General features: G+C 37.5%; 1 long non-coding RNA gene across 1 annotated transcript in view; it reads left to right on the plus strand.

The window, feature by feature from the left end:
• Nucleotides 1-15,043, plus strand: part of LOC103901943 — a 104,845-nt gene that overhangs the window by 32,535 nt on the left and 57,267 nt on the right. Inside the window, exon 3 of the long non-coding RNA XR_657758.2 lies at nucleotides 6,652-6,705. This is a non-coding gene — a long non-coding RNA (uncharacterized LOC103901943). The remainder of the gene's footprint in view (nucleotides 1-6,651; nucleotides 6,706-15,043) is intronic.

Raw genomic sequence — 15,043 nt, forward strand, 5'->3', positions numbered from 1 at the left:
TTTGCCTATTGTGAGCCTTCGGATGTGGATGTCAGGTTTCGTCTCCACAGGGAGACACTTTAGACTCTGGCAGAGAAGCTGTAGGGAGCAATAGGAAAGCAGAAATCTGCTGTTTGCCTATTGAAGGGGAATAAAGAGGCTTCTTGGGTGACTCCCAGGATGGTCGCCCAGCGGTAGATCTGCTCCAGGTGCCCCACAATGTAGCTGTCGTGGGGAGTGAGCTGCAGGGGACGGTGGCTGTGTGGGAGTTGTGGATGTGCCTTCTGATCCTCCTCCAGATGCAGTGGAGCTTTCACTTCTCTCTTTTTCCGCTATAATGGGCTTACAGTGCAATCCAACCCCTAGTAAGTATATAAAAATTAATCTTGTTTTAAGTACTTTAGGAGAAAAAAGACTTTTACTTAAAAGACTTTGTCCTTTTTTTAGCAGTGAGTGAAACTACTGCTAACAAAATGAAAATGGTTATGGAAGCTTTGTTTTGATAAATTGGTCATTGCTTGTGTATTGTTGTAGGAATCTGACTGCAATTAGCAGACAATATTTGAGTCCAATTTCACCCCTAATTCAAGAACTGAAGTGAACTTGAAGCCTTACAAGGTAGAATAGATCTTGCTGGGGAAAGAAGTCTTAAGTTCTCACCCCCAAATCAGTCACCATTTGCAAGAACCTTGAAGAAGTTAAGTTCATTTAATAAAGTGTTTGTTTCATTTTCTATATTATGTTTCTGAGGCAGAACTATCCACAAAATAAAAATTATAAAAAAATAAAAAAACCCATATCAAGAAAATCCCTCTAAATAGTTTGTGTTTGTTCACACAAAGACATGAGAAAAAAAGAGAGTTTGGTTCTAGTTGTACTTATGTACTTTAAATGCAGAAAATACCATGAACACCTTTTTCCCCCACAAAAAACAGTTCAGTTTTAGTGGTATCTGAGGTACTGGTAGATAACTTCTTCAGTTTTTTTTGCATTAAATATGACTTCTCAGTCTTTTCAGATTAACCCTGTTCAGCTGGAAATAACACATTACAAAACAGAGAATTTTTTTAAACATTAAAGTTCAAAGAACTCCAACATTTTCAATAAAATTTAGAGGATTCTGTTGGCTATTTATGCATGCATTTATTACTCACCATCTCCAATATTAGTAGTCTTTTCCTCCTGAAATATATAATCTTGTTTCTGAAAAATGCAAATAATTTTGAGTTAACACTTTTTTAGATTGCTTTATACTGTCAAGTTCTGTGCCATGTAATATGACTTTCATTTTGTTTTAGCTGCATGATGGGGTCAGAACCAGTCTTGTTTAACAAACACGCTGTCATTCAGTTGTGAGGGTAGGAGTGTGTCCTGCTGAATAGTGCAAGCTCTTGCATCTTTGTTGCATTACTTCTATCATAAACAGTGCAAATAAGTCTACCAGAGCTTTGTCCACTGAGCAAAATTAATCCATTTAGATAGGACTTCAGTGTTGGGGTGGCGGTGGTCTCTTCTAGGCACTCAGGTGCTGCCACAGTGAGGGCTATCTCCACAGCTGCCTAGCTTGAGTCTCCTCTCACTGTTGTTCAGTGAGAACACTCTCCCCAGTGTTCAGCTCCAGCCCTACCCCAGTCGTTGCAAGGACTAAACATCCTCCACTTTATTCAGCCATGTTTCTATTTCACGGGAGCATTAATTAGGACAGCCAGTCCATCTCAAACTGTGGATCTTTCCTTCGGCCTTGGCAGTGTCTGTACGGGCAGCTATCCCTCCCAGGAGGTCTGAGTTGGAGAAAGCAGTATCTCTGCCTTGTGTCACTGCCTGCTGACTAGAGTCATCAGTGTCTTAGGAACATTGGGGTCGCCCTGGGATCCCTTGTTTGGCTCAACTGATTGCTTTCTAGGAAAGTGTTAGGGATAAAAACTGAGAAAATAAACTTCTCCACCCCCACCAGAGTGATGTATCATGATATATCTGAATCCACCTTGAGAACGGAAACCTGATTCCAAGCCAGAGAGCTGTGGGTAGCTGACACGGGGGTAAAAACTGTTGCACACTGGAAGGCAGGAATTTGCAGCTCTCAAAGTTCACTGGACACATTCATCGTTGTGTTTGTAACAGCCAAGTATTTTGCTGGTGTGAGAAGGTATATGAAGCCCATCACAGCATTATACTTAAAAAAGCCATAAAAACGCTGTGCAATGAAATATATGCTGTCCTGAAATGCCTTGATGCTATCACAAAGCTGTTCAACTGTGATTCTCCCTGTCTCCCCAACTTTTTCGGTGCCCCTTAGGCAGGCATATAGACTGATAGATTTCTTTTATCTGTTGACTTTACGTTGTTAGCTGGAGGATTTACAGTGCCATTTTTTATGGAAAGACTTGAGTTCATAATAATAAAATAAAACAGGTTTTAGTACTTTAAAAAATCCTTACTTTAATTAGCTAGTGTCCATATCTGTTGGTCCTCAGTTCTTATTTCTTTTCCTTGTTTCACACAAATGGGTGTGGAATTGGAGGAAAGAAGTTTAGGCATTAAAATGTACATTCCAGCATTATTTGTGCTGACCTGACTTTAACGTCTACAAGACTAGGGTCAGAAAAGCCACTTTAATTATCTACAAACATCCAAGAGCTATGGACAAGAACCCCAGTCTGTTGCTTTTAGCTATTGATAGGGCTAACCCCAGCACTGATGATAGTGTGGCAAAATAAAGATCCCCCAGAAACCCAGTTAATGGCATCTTTGTTCCTAACCTGTGACTTCATAGAAGTCCAAATACTTCAGGTTTTAAAAAGTAAAAATATAAAGCTGAAGTGAAAATAACACTTTGGAAGTGGGGATGAAACAAACTCTTCCCTTTTCATCTTTCCCCAATGATTTGCAGGCAAACACAACCCCAGGCAACTTCCAAACTTCCATAATTGCATTGAATTCCTTGTTAATTGGGCTTTTCTCTTGCTATTGAGTTCTTTCTTGAATAATGCCTGCTTTATAATGATTTGTGTGCAGACAATAAATGTAGAGATTTAATAGGATGAAGGCTGTGGCTCCATATAAAGATATTTAGCCCTTAACTCCCATTGAAATCAATACCTTTGCAAATCTCGTTATAAGTGACTTAGAATTAATACACATAAAATAGGATTGCTATTAAATATTTAAAGGATGAAAAGAGAATAACAACACTGTTCTCTGAAAAGCGACTGTAAAAATTGTATCTTTAGAGTTGCATGATAATTGTCTCAGTACCTTGATGCTTTTTATATCATACCATATGTGCTCGGTTTGAAAATAAGAAGTTGGTGACTGTGTCTGCAGACTCTGCAAACTAGAAGGGAAACTTGCCTCATTTCCTGCTTGGACTTTATCACAGGTAAAAAAGTCCTGTCTTCCCCCATCAGACTCGTCATGATGCCTGTTCCTCCAGTGAGAGTGGGGATAACAATTTGTTTGTGATTCACTAGAAGGTAAAGAATCCAAGTTACTTTCTCTTAGCAATACAGAGATAAGTGGACTAAGGAGGGTGAACAATATTTTTTGTTCTGAAAGAGGCTGTGACATAATTACTGAAGGATGTGGAGCTGCTGATGCAAAATGTGCCTTTTTTCCCAGAGTGGAGTCATATGTTCAGAGCTTTTGGCTGGTACAGGAGTGCTGGCAGCAATGCCTGCATCAGCAGGGATGGGTGTCCATCACAGCTTTGAGATGTGGCCAAGATAAGCAAATTGCATCTGGTCTGTCATTAACCCACTTACTCTTGCTAGTTTTCATGCATACCGTGTTGTTACTGAAAGGCTACCCAAAAGTCTAACAGGGAAAGATGGTTTGTTCTCCAATGCTAAACAAATGTAACCATCAGGACCATCTCTGATGTGCTCGGTTCTGGAGTCTAACCATGAGTGATTGAGGATGGTGGGACATAACTGGTGTGGCTGGAGTTCAAATCCAAAGCTTCCTTTACAATACTGTCAGGAAAAGGTAGATGAACAGTCATCGGCGAGACTGTTGACTTTAAGTGCACAAAGTGGTAGTCTTTCTCAGGCAAACATGGCTTTAGTTAAACATGGAGAGACAGGCAGTCTCCTGAATTTCTCGCTGTTCTGAACACATTTGGACTGTTTGTCCAACTGATTGCATAGCAGTACGGGTTCTGATTATGTTTTCTGTTTTCTTTTTTCTTTTTTTTTTTCCCCTAGTAAAACTCCTTCCACTTCTGTTCTGTGTAGAACCTCAGAGTAAAGGATTATGTACAGGAAATCTTACAAAAGCACAGTGACCGCTGTTCAGTTTATCCTTTATCCTATCATCAGTCACCTTTTCAGTGTTTTTGCATTTGCTCAAACTCTCTTGCTGTTAAACCGCTGAAAAGTTTCCTGCTATTAGATCTGAGCAGAGAAACTGTTTTATCTACAGTGACCTGCACAGTTGCATCAGTCCGGTGGAGCAAACCCAGTAACAGGACTGTAGTTTGGACTGAGAGGATAAGTCTCATGATAAATCTTTCTGAAATGAGACAGAAGTTCTCAAAAGTCACAAACAGGCAGGTGGCTAAGGAAATGGCGAGGATATGACTCTTTCAGCTCAAATTTGCTTTACCCAAATCCCGGTTTATAAATTAAGATAACCTAGTCTGGTTACATCAGAAGAATGCTAATGTAACCAAGAGGAAACTATATTTTATTAGCAGCATACACTCTAGGGTTTGCAGATAATTAGGCTGATCTGCCAGGGTTTGCAGTTTGTCTGTACCCTTCCTCGTTGCTGTTTATTGGTCCACTCCAAAATTCTCAGCATCATGGTCACTGGTTTCCCTTTTAATGAAAAATGCAAGGCACATTGGCCAATACTCATATACGGAATGATGTTCCATATGCCAGAAACTGCTGTCTCAGTGAATGGAAGAGAGGGGATAGAACTGTCTTTCTGTCTTATCATAGTCTTTTTCAAGAGTCTTTCATTGACATTGTATGACACTTCCCATTATAAGACTTAATTTCCGGAGTCCAGGATTGAAACTATGTTTCTTTAGTCAGTTTCCTTGCTGTCAACAAGTATTTAGTGAAACACTACCAAATGACCCTTCTGTCATACCGGTTTGCAGAAAGGATGGTATGCTGTCAGTTATTCCCTGACCTCAAGGAGGACCATCTACACATTCCAGCACTGGGGCTGGTGGTTGTGGTTGGCAGCTATTGTGCTTCCTAACAGAATTTCTGAAGATTTTATGCATTCCCAACACCCTGAATAGACATTTATTTATCAAGAAAACCTGTGTTATAACATTATGGAAGTGGCAAAGTGGTAAAGTCAAATAGTACTAGTGTAGCTTGTGCAGCTTGACGTAACCATCCTCTGCAAATGCACTGTGGGAATCTTTCCTTACTTGGTAACACACTTCTTTTTCATACTGTCCTTGATCCAGACAGTGAGCGGATGGGCCATCTGTGAGGGTGAATTTGGTTTGTAGTAAGGGAGAGTCTTGTTCAGAAACAGAAAGTGAAAAGTATCTGGTGACTGAGACCATCTCAGGACAAGAAAAAGAGTCTCACGACAAAGTTGATTAAAGCCCTGGAGAATAAAATTCAGTCCTCTGATTTACCGCAGAGTTCACATATCAAGGTGTGAAGTGCATCGCATCAAGTTTTCAGAGATGGTCAGCAATTGCGTGTTCCCTATTTTTGTAACCTGTTTGTCACCTAATTTGCAATGCGCTTGGTATTTATGTCTCCAACTGAAATCGTTGTGAGCAGTACCTTGAATGTATAAAGTGCTGTGTAATGCTGGGTCCTCTGAAAAAACTGAGCCCGTGTCACCCAAATTAAGTATTCACTTTTCAGCTTAATCTCTCAGCACCAGGGAACTCATCTGGAGCAATGTTATTCCTCCAAAAGAATTTGCTGAACTTGAGCTGCGCAGTGTTTGCAATGCAGTCAAAGCAATCATGATTAGAGTGTATGGACCATAGCAAAATACTGCAGTTTTTCTATCAGGATTTGACTACTACTCCATGAATGTCCCTCCAGTCCACATGTTAAGCAATGAAATGAACACAAAATATCAGTGTTTGAACTTTTTGAATGTCTGTTTGTACAAGGAATGAAGAGGAGTTCCCATGGAAGAATGCTATGTGACGAAGCAATTAGCAACTGTAGCATATTCCATACTCATTGAAGAAATAAAAGTTGCACAGGCAGGCTAACATTTGGCCTTTTCCGATACTTATGTTAATCACATTACAGCCTTAATAATGTTCTTTTCACACTGTGTTTATGTGAAATGTTAAAGAAAGTAAGTGAAGTCTGTGTATTCAAGTGCCCTGAAGAACATTTAATGAGAAATACATGCTTTTTTTTACCAGATAGACATATAAATCTGAGTATCCTTTAGGGAAATAATGATAGCCATACATTTGTGTTTGAATAAAAAGACACAAAAGTTGATACCAACTACATAACAGATACCTTTAATCCTTTTTGAATAGCAGGGTATAGTATGTCTGTTGGTTTTAGTACTATTGTTTATAAATGTAATCCTGCCACACAGTCAGGACTCTTTTGGGAAAACAGTGACCTAACAGATTTTAAGAGGCTTTTTGTTTAGTATGATTTTCATGCTTGCAATTTCTATATAATAGTAACCACTCATTATTACTTATTTGTTTTACAGATTTCTTTTACAATGCATTCTGCTCAGGCCAGTGAATTTTGTTTAACTGACCAGGTAAGCAAATATGCATAGTCACAGTTTTTTCATAAAAAAGTTTTCCAGACATTAGGCAACTAATTCTGAGAGATTGACGTTCTGCATTGTTGGAAAATAATTGCAAAATCTATTATAAATATGTTCAAAACACTGTTGTCAGTTTCTAATTTAAAAAATCTGTTGCAATTTCCAGAGTTCTATAATTTTCAATTAGAAACAAAATTTATTTTCCAGATGTGCTTAATTTTATTCTTTCTCTCCCTTCTTCTTTTCTTTTGTTGTCCAGTTTCCTCATGCTTTGTGTTGATATTTGTATTTTTCAAAGCCTTACAAGTTGAGCTTTTTTTTCTTTGCTGGGTGCTATCAGTCTCCCTCTACATACCAGGATATCAGCATTGCAAACAGGATTGTCTGATGACAACTCCAGAGATGGTGTTTTAACACCTCAGGAATGACACAGCACCACTAGAGTGGCTGTTGGGAAGTGTAGATGGCTTTAGAAATTTATAAACACCATTTCTCTAGATCTGAAATTAATAAAATGCAATTATGAAATGAATGAAAGTGCAGCTAATGAGCTGGTTTGCTGGGTACCAAAAAATCAAGGAAAGCACCAATTTACAATCTTACTGTGCATAGGTCAATCTTACTGTGCATAGGTTGGTAGGCTGGCTTGTATGCTTTACCTGTGGAATTCCAGTTTGATTGGCTGTTGTTGTATGCTGTAGGTACAGTTTGCAGAAAACACTTTTTTGGCCATCTCTTTTGTTGTTATGGGTTTTAATGAGGGACTTGGGCAATGTAATTTGCATGCAGTAGAGCTTTAACATTGCCTACACCCCATTCGATCATTTTTTGATGCTTCTTATAGAGTGATGCAATACCTTGTTGGGAGAGAGAAGGGTGGACAAAATGAATTAAAGATACTATTTTGTATGGAATATTTTGTTCACAGTATACAGATATGGTTTGCCTTAGATTTAAACTTCCTGTGCTTTTCAAATGGACTCATCTTAGCCCTGGTTAAAAGAACTAAATACAGACAAAATAGTAAATAAGAACATGGTGTTCCTATAAGTCCTATGTTTCATGTTGAAATGTTCCATAGCTCTAACACTTTATCAGTACTGTTAACCTCATCTTTATTTCAGATGAGGTGGTCTCTTACCATCTTCTCATCATTCTAACTTCTTATCATGGGGTTTTTCCATGGTGCTGCCAACACCTAGAAAGCTTTCTCGATCTCAGTTCACCAAGGAGAAATTTCTTCCCTTTGGATCTTCTCCTGAAAATTCGTTTCAAACCCACTGTTCCCAATACCTTTATTTCCTTTAAAAAACAGATGTGGACTTCAGCTAGTGCTGTCTTGGGTTGCCCTAGTTTGATATTCCTGGATTTTGAAAATTAGTCTGCAATAAGTCTTGCAAACAGGGAGGGAAATCTTGGATTAAAAAACACCTAGTGATTTCCAATGTTAATCCTGAGGACTTCTCAAAAGCATTTCATATTAAAAGTTTGGTGACAAGGGACAAATGATCAAGGAACAAAATAAGCATTTTTTTTTTTCCAAATCTGGGCCCTCTTTTTCTGGATCTTCGACATGTCCAAATTAGTCATTCCTCCAAGGTTCATTACTCAGGGTTGAAATTTTTTTATGGTATTTTGTTCAAAACATTGCAAGAAATGATTATCAACAATACAAAACATTGCAAGATATGATTATCAACAATAAATAAATCTGTTAATAATATAATTTTAACAGCTCTAGCAAAAAGATGGCTGTTGACAATCTCTGTTCTTCTTCTTATATCAAAGTGTCTCCTGAAGAGCTTGTCATGTCACTTGCCTTTCAGATAGAAATTGTAATGAAATTGTAATGTTTAGATTGATTTGGAATAATAATTGGTTTATTCATCAGTATGAGAAATCTGAGAAAAGAAATCATTGTGGCTCAAATAACATTTAATTTCATTTTTTTAACAGTCTTTGTTTCTTTAAGTATCATTAATCATTTTTCTGAAACAAAAATCAATATAATTCAGTAAGATTTCTCCAAACCTATCTTTAACAGAACAAATAATTTTCTCTTATTAGAAGAATGAAGTCAAATTCATCTGGATCATCTAAACTGCATTTTTGGTGAATAAACTATTTTATCCCACCTCTTCCCTGTACCTTCCATACCCTCTTACTCTGGCCCCCCACTCCCAAAGATTGCCTAGTCTACGTTTCTGGATAAAATATGTCTGTCAGTCAATGACATTTTTTAAGAAAACCAGTCCAAAGGCAGAGATTAGACCCCCAAAAGAAGTTTTGTAGTTACAAACTGTTTGCTCTCCTTACTGGGTTCATTTATGGAGTTTTTTGTCCTTAATGGTGATGATTGTAGCCTTCATGAAGTAGGAAAAAATGAGCTACAGCAGATACTTCTGCTCCATGGACATAATATGTCTTTGTATGCATTCTGCACATTTCCATGAATTAATTGAATCCTGGTTTATGAACATGTCTGTGATGAGGTAAGAGGTTTGGCTCAATACAGGTGATGATAAGCAGCTCAACGTGGAGGACAGTGCTGATCTTTTCTACTGGTAATGAAATAGGAGCTGATTTGGCACCTTTCACAATCGCTCTACTGACTTAAAACATGAATCAAAGTATTTTCAAGATTATTTGTGGTTTTCATGAGTCCCCTATTCTCTTGGTATTTGCGGGGTAGGATGCTGTGAGCCTGAACGATTGCCTAGTGACTGAGGCATTGGGTTACTATTGCAATACTGTGCAATAATGGAATTTTCTGTAGATATGGTCAACAACAATTCTTACAATAATTAGTTCTCTGACAAAAAGCTGTATTTTAAAGTTTGCAACCCTACTGGTATTCTCAGAGGCATTGAGAGCCTGCTAAAAGTATGGGTGTATTATTAGTATACAGTTTCTGTGCAGTACACAGATTGTGGACCAGACATTTTCTATATGGACATAGAAAATGCAACATGAAAATTATCATTTTTAGTTCTTTCATTTTAAATCTACATTTCATGCACTTTTTGAGTACTGGTGGTACCTTATGTTTTCATTACAAGGAGTGAATTTGGGGTCTATATGAAATATTAAAAGCTCTAAATAGCTATTTTTTGGGGAAAAAAAATCTTTAAAGTATATGCCAGAAGAGCTCTGGTAACTGGCATGAAAGTTGGTTCAGAAGTTTTTTGTACTCCAAATTTTAGCAAGTTAGGACTATTCTAGCACATCAAGTTACTGGCAGACACAGAGCACATTATAAGGAACAGTCATTGGGAGTGAAAATTGGATTCACAGTTTTCACACAGGAAATCTGGTTGCGTGTTATGCTTGAACAAAACCACGGGATTCAGCTAATCACTCTCCGCTCAGGTTTCAGATACATACAGAGATCTGTTCACTAACAAACTACAAACCAAAAGGTAGAAAAGCTAGAATAAAATAAACCAATGACACAATTAATAATTGCGTTTCACTTAAACCTCCTCTGAAACACCTGGTCCTGCCTCTCTCAGAGACCCAGTACCGGAGGTGTTGGCCTTAGGTTTCATGCCATGTGGCAGTTTATATATTGTCGTTATTTTGAAGTCTTGTATGGTATAAAACTGTGTGCTTGTTTCTGTGCACAGGAGTGAGTTTTATACAGAATCAATACAGATGAAATCGTTTCAGTTTGCCCCAGAATAATTAACAACCAGCAGAAAAACAAAAGCAGATTCTTGACTAAGTGTTGGGGTTTGCATGTATCTGTACTCAGGATTCCATATATCTCTGGGCGAGTGCAAAATGTCCTTTAAAAGGCAGTATTGTTATTAAAAGAATGCGATTTCATTCATGTGCTTATAGTTTTCACTATTGAAAATAATGTGATTCAGAGATATTTCTCATAATGCCCAGCAGTAAATAATTGCTCTTCTGGGCCCTTTGTTTTAATTGATGACAAAAATATATGAATGTGTACATTTTGAGAGAGGCCTTAAATGAAGCCATTTGTTAGAAGGGCTGTTTCTTTTTCAGCTTGGGTGTGCAAGAATATGAAGGAGTTTAGTACAAGTAATAGTAAAAAGATTGTTTGTGGATCTCACTGTAACTAACACGGCATTTTGGTTTGCTAAGAGGGTATTTCTCTTCAGTTTATGTCAGTAATGGAAGCCCCCAGAACTCCTGTTAACTTTGTCTATAAATTTTCATTTGTGGCATTTTTATTTAACTAGTCCAAAGTTCACTCCCATTTTCCCTTCTTACATAGTAATAGTTACTGGTCAGCTATCCTAAATCTTGTGGATGACTTGGATGGGAAATCTCTCCAAGTTTTTTGCTGCTCTGGACTGACTTTCTTCAGGGTGATAGCACATATATCTGCCTTTTCCCAGCAGGAGATTATAATCAGAAATTCTCCCTCACTTTGATCACACATTTTGTGCATGCTGAGTCAGATGCTGTGCCCACACAGTTAAAACACAACTTTAGTAATGGTGGATCAAGCCCTTCCTATGCAGATCTCACCTTGGTTGAGAGAGGAGCTGCCCCTGAAGAATAAAAGCAGTGTGTGCTACAGTCATCGAGAGTACTGATTAGAGAAGGGAAATCCAGCCTTCATTAGCGGATCGGGACTGTGGTCCTGGCCAACTGTGTATATTCAAGAAGTCAGGATCCTAAACCCTGCCTTCTTCAAGTAGCTCTGCCACTAAGCATTCTCTTGTCTGTCTTAAAAGAAAATATGATTTTCTGTGATCTTTTGAAATGAAATACAAGCCTTGCAACAATGGGTTCTAATGTGTGTGGAATACACAGCAACTCTTTTTGTGCTATGTCTGTAGACCTAGGAAAGTCTAACCGTATAGAGTGTCTAGCTAACTAACCAATTAAAATATTTTTAATACTCTTTGTGCAAAGCTCACATACTAAGTTGTTAGCATGTACATATATAGGCTCCAGTCTTGGAGCTACATCCAGACAGAGAAAGCCCTTGTTTTCAGACAAGACAGATTTTGACAGATCTTTGTACAAACACAGGAGGCCAGTTTTAGGGTCAGGCTCCCAGCAAACTTGGCAACTCTTTTTTCCTGCCATCCATCTTGCAAAGTTTGATAATTTTGTTAATGCTTCAGCTGTTGGATGTGAGTATGAAAGAACTCCTCCTTTCACGCTCTCTTTAACTTTGTAGCCTTAGTAGTTACAGAGGATGTTTTCAAAGACTCGTTCTAACTTCAGACTCTTGGGTATTTCTAACAGTGTTTATGAAACCAAGAATATACAAGACTCAAAAGTAAGAACGAAGTCTTTTTTTCTTCCTTAAATCTCATCATTTATGCAATATTCTTACGATTGTTACTACAAGGAAAAGGAAGCTTGAAAAAATAGTTTCATACTTAATTATTCTAAATTTAAACAATTTTAAAGCAAGTATTTAAGGCAATTGCCTATTATGCCTTTGTTCTTCATTCTACATTTTCTTGTTTTCATAAGGAAATGCCAAATGAAACATAAATTATTGGCCACCTGAAGTAGACTATGTGAGTATTTCAGAAGAAACATCTCACCAATTTGATCCTGTAGAGCTTCAAATTTACTTTTAAAAATTGGTCAGACACGTAAGGATAGGATAGTGTATGTAAAATATTTTTTTCTCAAATACCTCCAGACAGTAGTATGTCAGAAGTTACGGGAGCTGTGAACTACAAGCCTCATCCTGGAACAGTAGAGCTATAACTATTGTGGCTTTGGCATTTTCTCAAAATGAATAACTGGATGAGATACTAACTTGCTTTGTGTTTTACAGTATCTTAAAAACTGTCATATGTCCAAAGGCTTAGTTTTAAGTAGTTTTTCCTGTAACATTTAAGGGAAATTTCATCTAAATATACCAGCAGTATTATTTTGTAGTTTGAACTGATATCTTCAGGAAGTTATTTTTATTACTGCATCTTTTATATCTGAAGTTATTTGCTCAATTTTCCTCATATATAGCAAAAATTAACAGCTGTCCTTCAATCGTCTTGTGATTTCTCAACAGTTTCATTTTTCTAACCCTCTCTGGGGACAGTTTTTACACACTATTGACAACTTTGTTTTCTGATCTACTGGAATGCAACTAAGTAAATAATCAGGAAGAAAATTGTAGAAAGGATGAAGAGGAAAGGTTTGCTAAAAATGAGTTAAAATATTTTCCAACCTTTTTACAATTGCCCTGCTGGAAACACCAGCAGCTATAATAAATTAAAGAAGTTAAATTATAGAATTTTGTGTGCCAATTCTGTTTTGACAGTAATATGTTCTAAAGTTTTGTATCCTATTAACTCACAATGGTTTTAAAAAAAAATAAAACAAAAAGCTTTTTAGCAAGCACATCTAATTCTTCTTGAATAGAAACTGCACTGTAAAGAAATGACATTCTAAGGAAGTTACTTATGTTAGAAAGTGAAACATATGAAAGCTAGGAAATGGCAGTTTTACAGGTCTAAATCTGTTCTCCATGTATCACTGAATGCGGCAGGGGCCTGCTAGAAAATGACAGTGCTTGAGTGCATACTGATAGGTATGTCTCAGTTTCCTTGAGACCCGGTGATTGTAATGTTTTCTTCATGCTTTTAAGAGTAAACAGAATAGAAACCTTAACTGTTGCAAGGTGTTGTTGCCTTTAATGGTGTCTCATGTAGTACAAGAAAAACATCACGTGTTTGTCAGCCTGGGCTCACAAGATCTGTGGTGCAATTCCTGCTTTCCACTGCAGATGGGCATTAACCTAAATTCCAAAATGCCACCATCTAATAGGAAAGACTTTGTTCACATTGATAACAAGACCAGACACATACAGCTTTGTGGTTTTTTTGGTCTATTTCTATTGAATAAGAAGCATAATCTTTTTAAAACAGAAAAAAATTACAGCCAACATTTCACATGTACCTAATGATGTACTTCTTAGGGAAAAGTGGGGAGTGCACTTTTGGCAGAGGTAAAAAATGTGCTAGGAAGTATATAACATCAAGGAGTAAGGACATACACGGAGCATATGCTTTGCATCATAATTCTTCCTCACTGAGGTTTTTCATTTATTTTTGAACTCCTCAGTCCTATTTCTAAATTGTTCTGTACGCCTTTCTTTCTCAGCTCTTTTGCAGGTTGTTCATGGACTCTTAGTATGTATATATTTATGTATGGACTTCTAGTACATATACAACAGGTATTATCCAGAGGAAGAAGAATGACTTAAGAAAGAATATATGTGGGGAAAGGATGGAGGGTGCCTTGGACCATCCCTTCACATTGCAGGGCACAGTTTCCTAGGACATGATTGGTTTGGGGGCTTTCAGTTTTCCTCCACAAACTGATGTTTCTTCATGTCTGTCTGAGTTGTCTCGCTTTCAAGCCACTTCTCCAACTGAGACTCCAAATGTCTGTGATAGAGAGATGCAAGTGTGCTAGACTGGGCCCGTTGAATGTACAGATGCCAGACTTATTGGGAGTGACACTGTAAAATTAATATGTACACACGGCAATTTAAAGGATAATATTATGCAAATATTCCTAAGCATGACACATTAAAAGGTAGTTACATTTTAGACACATCCATTAATATTTTCCCTTGAATATCAAGTACTTCTTCCCACCTGCCATCTCTTCCATGTTTTCACTTGCTATGATGGTTAGATGTCATAAAGCTGTCATAATGCTGTGACTAGGCTTTTTGGTTAAGCAATTCAAAGGATAATATTATGCAAATATTCCTAAGCATGACACATTAAAAGGTAGTTACATTTTAGACACATCCATTAATATTTTCCCTTGAATATCAAGTACTTCTTCCCACCTGCCATCTCTTCCATGTTTTCACTTGCTATGATGGTTAGATGTCATAAAGCTGTCATAATGCTGTGACTAGGCTTTTTGGTTACCAGAACCTTGCACAATCTGCATTTATATTGTGCTCAACATTTTTAAAACGGATTATACATTTCAAAGTGTACCAAAAAGACATATTTTTAATAAGTATTTCTTCCTGTGGGGCAGATTCTGAATTGCTTTTGCTGTTTCTAGCATACAGCATTACTATGTTTTGCCCCTAAGCAGTATATAAAAAAAAGGCTTAATGGCTCATACTGCTTGTACAGTCCTGCTTGTACCTCCACTTCGGACTTACGTTTATGCACACGATGGTGTCACTCACTTTGGAAAGGAGGTAGCGATTCTAGGTGCTCAGGGTTTGATGGTGGTGATATTTAGCTCACAAGTCACCTAAACCACCATTTTAATAGCACTGTTAAACAAGAACGGTAGATTTCTTCCTCCCTGGAATTTTATCAGCAAGTTAGTTCATACTCCCATAATCACT

This window comes from Aptenodytes forsteri, unplaced genomic scaffold (assembly GCF_000699145.1).
Source record: "Aptenodytes forsteri isolate BGI_AS27 unplaced genomic scaffold, ASM69914v1 Scaffold2, whole genome shotgun sequence".
In the NCBI taxonomy this organism is placed as follows: Eukaryota; Metazoa; Chordata; class Aves; order Sphenisciformes; family Spheniscidae; genus Aptenodytes; species Aptenodytes forsteri.